The sequence below is a fragment of the Macaca nemestrina genome, chromosome 5, assembly GCF_043159975.1.
Source record: "Macaca nemestrina isolate mMacNem1 chromosome 5, mMacNem.hap1, whole genome shotgun sequence".
NCBI lineage: Eukaryota > Metazoa > Chordata > Mammalia > Primates > Cercopithecidae > Macaca > Macaca nemestrina.
In genome coordinates, this window is record NC_092129.1 from 4,133,382 (window position 1) to 4,139,335 (window position 5,954).

At 48.6% G+C, this 5,954-nt stretch overlaps 1 long non-coding RNA gene across 1 annotated transcript; it reads right to left on the reverse strand.

Moving 5' to 3' along the window:
* Nucleotides 1-264: 264 nt before the first annotated feature.
* On the reverse strand, nt 265-5,441 carry LOC139363262 (uncharacterized). Its single transcript, XR_011623235.1, has 3 exons — nt 5,309-5,441; nt 2,492-2,727; nt 265-808 (listed from the first exon to the last, which is right to left on the reverse strand). It is a non-coding gene; the product is annotated as an uncharacterized lncRNA (long non-coding RNA).
* Between the last annotated feature and the right edge of the window lie 513 nt (nt 5,442-5,954).

Genomic DNA, 5,954 nt, shown 5'->3' on the forward strand with positions numbered 1-5,954 from the left:
AAAGTCTAATGGATATTCTGCAATGACCTGCCATGGGCTTCTGTTGTTTCACCTCACCCTCATGCCACAAATTAGTACTCACAGCTGAGAATTTAGACCTAAGGGGGCAATAAAATTGGGTTCAAATACAGTTGTAAGGGACTTGCCCCGGATTACATAATTCTTTTGTGTAAAGACCAAATTATACAAATCCTCAGATTCCAAGGTCGGGGATTGGAGTTTCTTTCCTATAACATGTTTCTTCAAATATGGTTTTATCCACGTTTCATATCAAGGGGACCCAGGAAAAATGATGAATAATCAGACAGCATGATATGGACACAAGGTCATGAGCAATCAAGGGTTCGGATAGAACTATTAGGAAGAGCATGAGGCCCACGAGCAATAGGAACATTGTTCTATGTATTTATTGGCCTTGTAACTATGGTTTAGAAGTGGTGGGGATCCACAGAGGTATACCTACAGAAAGATTTAAAAGAAGTAAAACTCCCAGCCTCAATGTGGTATCATCCCACCCTCAGCACCACTGTCTCAATCTTGGCCTTCATACACATATCAAGAAACTTTCCACTTCTTGTAATACAAGAACTTTCAGATATTAAAAGCCTTCTCGGGATTCTCTCTCCTCTGTGGCCTCTTCAGCACTGGTATTGGAAGCCATGGGTTGATGTTATATGGCTGAGTGGCTTATCTAGAAATGTCTCCTGACCCCGGTCCCTTTTGGTGTAAGTTAGCTTCTTCCCCTGTCCGCACTCATTCTCAGCTGGTCACTGACTATGTGATATCATTTCTAATCACTTGGGTCCCACTACAAAAACAAAACAACACAACATAGGGTAAATACATTATCGGGATGGCTAACAATCATCGGACATTTTTCTCTGTTCATTACCTTGAAGAGCATAATGTACTCCCCCAATTCATTTTAAACAAAAAACCTTTAGAATGTAATTAATGGAAGTTCTCACTACTGTGGATTGAGTAGTTTTTATATGTTGCCTTACCAGTTTGCTTAAAGGGGCAATGTCTTTCCTTATTCTCAACCTTTACAAAATATTGTACAGAAAACATGCTTAAAGAGTGTATAATCCCAGTGCTTAAGAGGCTGAGGCAGGTGCACTGCTTGAGCCCAGAAGTTTGAGACCAGCCAGTGCAACACAGCGAGACCTGTCTCAACAAAAAATTTAAAAATTAGCTGGGTGTGGTGGTGTGAACCTGTAGTTCTAGCTACTAGGGAGGCTGAGATGGGAGGATTGCTTGAGCCTAAGAGAGCAAGGTTGCAGTGAGCTGAGATAGCACCACCACACTCCAGACTGAGCAATGGAGCAACACCCTGTCTTGCAAGAAAGAAAAAGGAGTGTGTCACTTATAACATTCAGACTCAGCTCATAAAATCCAAAAGAAAGTGGAGTTTTGAGAGTGCTAAAATGCACCACTGAGGGAACAACTAGAAAATGTGGAAAATCTTTCTCTTTTTGTTCTATCATTGTACACTATAGCTACTGGTGATAGTATTAAGGCGTATTTTACAATTCATATTTGGATTTGATCACAGGGCTCATACTCTCTTATCTTCTCCTCTCACAAGTTTTACCATAAGAGTTTTGTGGTAGTTTGAGGAACTCAACATAGCTGCAAGTATTTCGCTGGAATCTACTATGATCTGTGTCACTTGAGGCACAGTATGAGCTCATGTCATTCCTTGGATGACATGCACCCCTCGCCTAGGTTAGTATTCCCACACTTAGTCATCCTGAAATTCGCTCAGCTACCTCCAGTGGAGTGGGCTCCAATCTCAATGGCATCTCACTAGCTACCCGGTCACATTGCCCATTTGCAGTGATGGTATTTATAAAAGGTGATTTCTTTTGTCAGGGTCTGCACCACTATAAAATTAGTCTTTCGAACCAGAAATTTCAACAGCTAAGCTACTTTAAAAAGTGTGTCTGCTGCTACTCCAAGCAGCCAACTGTGGAACTGGCTTCTGATTTTAAAAGATAAGTGAAAGATGTGCCATGGTTTCCTCTGCAGAATGTTCAGATCAGAAGGTCCCTGGAAGACCGTGCGTGAAACGCGGCTAAGGCACCACGAAGCTGAACAGAAAACGGGGCCTTATCAGAGAGAAGGGAAGGGCCCCACAGTCCAAACGCCCAGGAGGCGCCGCCCTGACCCGTGGCGGCACGTGTTTGCTGCAGGACGAGAATCTGGGGAAGACTCAGTGAAGAAAATGGCCTGGGCAGGCCAGGAAGAGCAGTACCCAGAGACCCGCAGCAGAGAGAGGAATAGGGGGACCCTGCCCCGGGAACCACCCCGGCTGAGGCTCAGGAGGGGAGCTGCGAAGCCTGAAACACATCGATGATGGCTGGTGATGAAAACATGCGGGTGGACCTGCTTTGATAGCGAGATGGACAGGTCTGAACTCACACATCCTCGGGATAACAAATAAAACCCTGTGGAAATGAACATGAGATACTGGGCCTCATTCCCCAACCTGTAGAGATGACTGAGAAAGGCTTCCAGAAACTCGAGGACGTTACAACTTCCAGCTGGGTCAAACTTCTCAGGGTGCTGTGAGGCCAGGGTAGAGACACGCCCTGTGTGTCCCAGGGATGACGGAGTCTCTGGAGCATGGAGACACCGTGAAGATGGGGATGGAAGCTGCCCGCCCCACGGAGAGGGGAGCGGGGCCGGCCACGTCTCTCCCCACGAACAAAAACCATGAGGTACCTGAGAGGAGCACAGAAAAGAACACAGCCCTCACACACCTCAGGACACACACACACACAACCCTCACACACCTCAGGATACACACACACAACCCTCACACACCTCAGGACACACACACACACAACCCTCACACACTTCAGGATACACACACGCAACCCTCACACACCTCAGGATACACACACACACACAACCCTCACACACCTCAGGACACACACACACACAACCCTCACACACCTCAGGATACACACACGCAACCCTCACACACCTCAGGACACACACACACAACCCTCACACACCTCAGGATACACACACGCAACCCTCACACACCTCAAGACACACACACACAACCCTCACACACCTCAGGATACACACACACACACACAACCCTCACACACCACAGGACACACACACACAACCCTCACACACCTCAAGACACACACACACAGCCCTCACACACCTCAGGATACACACACGCAACCCTCACACACCTCAAGACACACACACAACCCTCACACACTTCAGGACACACACACACACAACCCTCACAACCTCAGGATACACACACACAACCCTCACACACCTCAGGACACACACACGCAACCCTCACAGACCTCAAGACACACACACACAACCCTCACACACCTCAGGACACACACACACAACCCTCACACAGCTCAGGACACACACACGCAACCCTCACACACCTCAGGACACACACACACACACACAACCCTCACACACCTCAGGATACACACACGCAACCCTCACACACCTCAGGAAACACACACACAACCCTCACACACCTCAGGTCACACACACACACAACCCTCACACACCTCAGGACACACACACACAACCCTCACACACCTCAGGACACACACACACACAACCCTCACACACCTCAGGAAACACACACACAACCCTCACACACCTCAGGACACACACACACAACCCTCACACACCTCAGGTCACACACACACAACCCTCACACACCTCAAGACACACACACACAACCCTCACACACCTCAGGTCACATACACAGAACCCTCACACACCTCGGGACACACACAACCCTTCACACACCTCAGGTCACACACACAACCCTCACACACCTCAGGACACACACACACACAACCCTCACACACCTCAGGTCACACACACACACAACCCTCACACACCTCAGGACACACACACACAACCCTCACACACCTCAGGTCACACACAACTCTCACATACCTCAGGACACACACACACAACCCTCACACACCACAAGACACACAACCCCTCACACACTTCAGGACACACACAACCCTCACACATCTCAGGACACACACAACCCTCACACACCTCAGGACACACACACAACTCACACACCTCAGGACACACACAATCCTCACACACCTCAGGACACGCACACACACAACCCTCACACACCTCAGGACACACACAACCCTCACACACCTCAGGTCACACACACACACACAACCCTCACCTCAGGACACACACAACCCTCACACACCTGAGGACACACACACACAACCCTCACGCACCTCAGGACACACACACACAAACCCTCACACACCTCAAGTCTCACACACACACACACACAACCCTCACACATCTCAGGACACACAACCCCTCATACACCTCAGGACACACAATCCCTCACACACTTCAGGACACACACAACCCTCACACACCTCAAGACACACACACAAACCTCACACACCTCAGGACACACACACAATCCTCACACACTTCAGGAGACACACACAATCCTCATACACCTCAGGATACACAACCTTCACACACCTCAGGACACAAACACAACCCTCACACACCTCAGGGACTCACAGAACCCTCACACACCTCAGGACACACACACAACCCCTCACACACCTCAGGATACACACAACCCTCATCTTGGGACAAACTCACACTTCACACACCTCAGGACACACACGCAACTCACACACCTCAGGACACACACAACCCTCACACACCTCAGGACACACACACAATCCTCACACACCTCAGGACACACAACCCCTCACACACATCAGGACACACACACAATCCTCATACACCTCAGGACACACAACCCCTCACACACATCAGGACACACACACAATCCTCACACACCTCAGAACACACAACCCCTCACACACCTCAGAACACACAACCCCTCACACACATCAGGACACACACAACCCCTCACACACATCAGGACACACACAACCCTTACACACATCAGGACACACACACAATCCTCACACACGTCAGGACACACAACCCCTCACACACATCAGGACACACACACAATCCTCATACACCTCAGGACACACAACCCCTCACACACATCAGGACACACACACAATCTTCACACACCTCAGAACACACAACCCCTCACACACATCAGGACACACACAACCCTCACACACATCAGGACACACACACAATCCTCACACACGTCAGGACACACAACCCCTCACACACCTCAGGACACACACACAATCCTCACACACCTCAGGACACACAACCCCTCACACACATCGGGACACACACACAACCTCTCACACACCTGAGGACCCACACTCCCACAATTAGAATGACGCGCAGGGACAAAAGTGCCTCTGTTTCCTCTTTGTGGTAGTTTCTTCATTCATTCACGATGTCGGTGTTTACTGCCTATTGCACGCCAGTGGCTTGCAGAACTATCCGGGTGACACGCAGCACGAGCAGCCTCAGGGGAGCCCCAGGCGTGTTTTCCACAGGCAGCACGTGGATGAGAAGGACGGCCAGGGCTTAACAGGAACGTGGACTGTCGCTTGCTCCTCACTATCTTCTCTATCACAAAAATCACACGACAATTCAGATGGAGATGCATTTTGTGAAATGATGAAAATTTGAATCCTGTCTCCTATTTAGACTCACGTATATTATTTTCCCTTCATAAAAATGTTTTTTCTAGTAAATAATTTGACATCCAAACAAAGTTTATATTTCTGAAGAATGTATGCTCAGAGAAATGAGCTCTTACTACACGTTGCATATTGAAGACCTGACATTAAACACATGGCTTTTGTCAATGAGAAGGAGCAGTTTGACTCTTTCCAATGTCCTTTGTGGATGGATGGACTCCACTGACGAGCTTCTTTGTTCGAATTGCAGGTTTGGGATGTTTAATTATTGTCTGAGCTGGTCCAGTGGTGATGCTGAGTGAGACG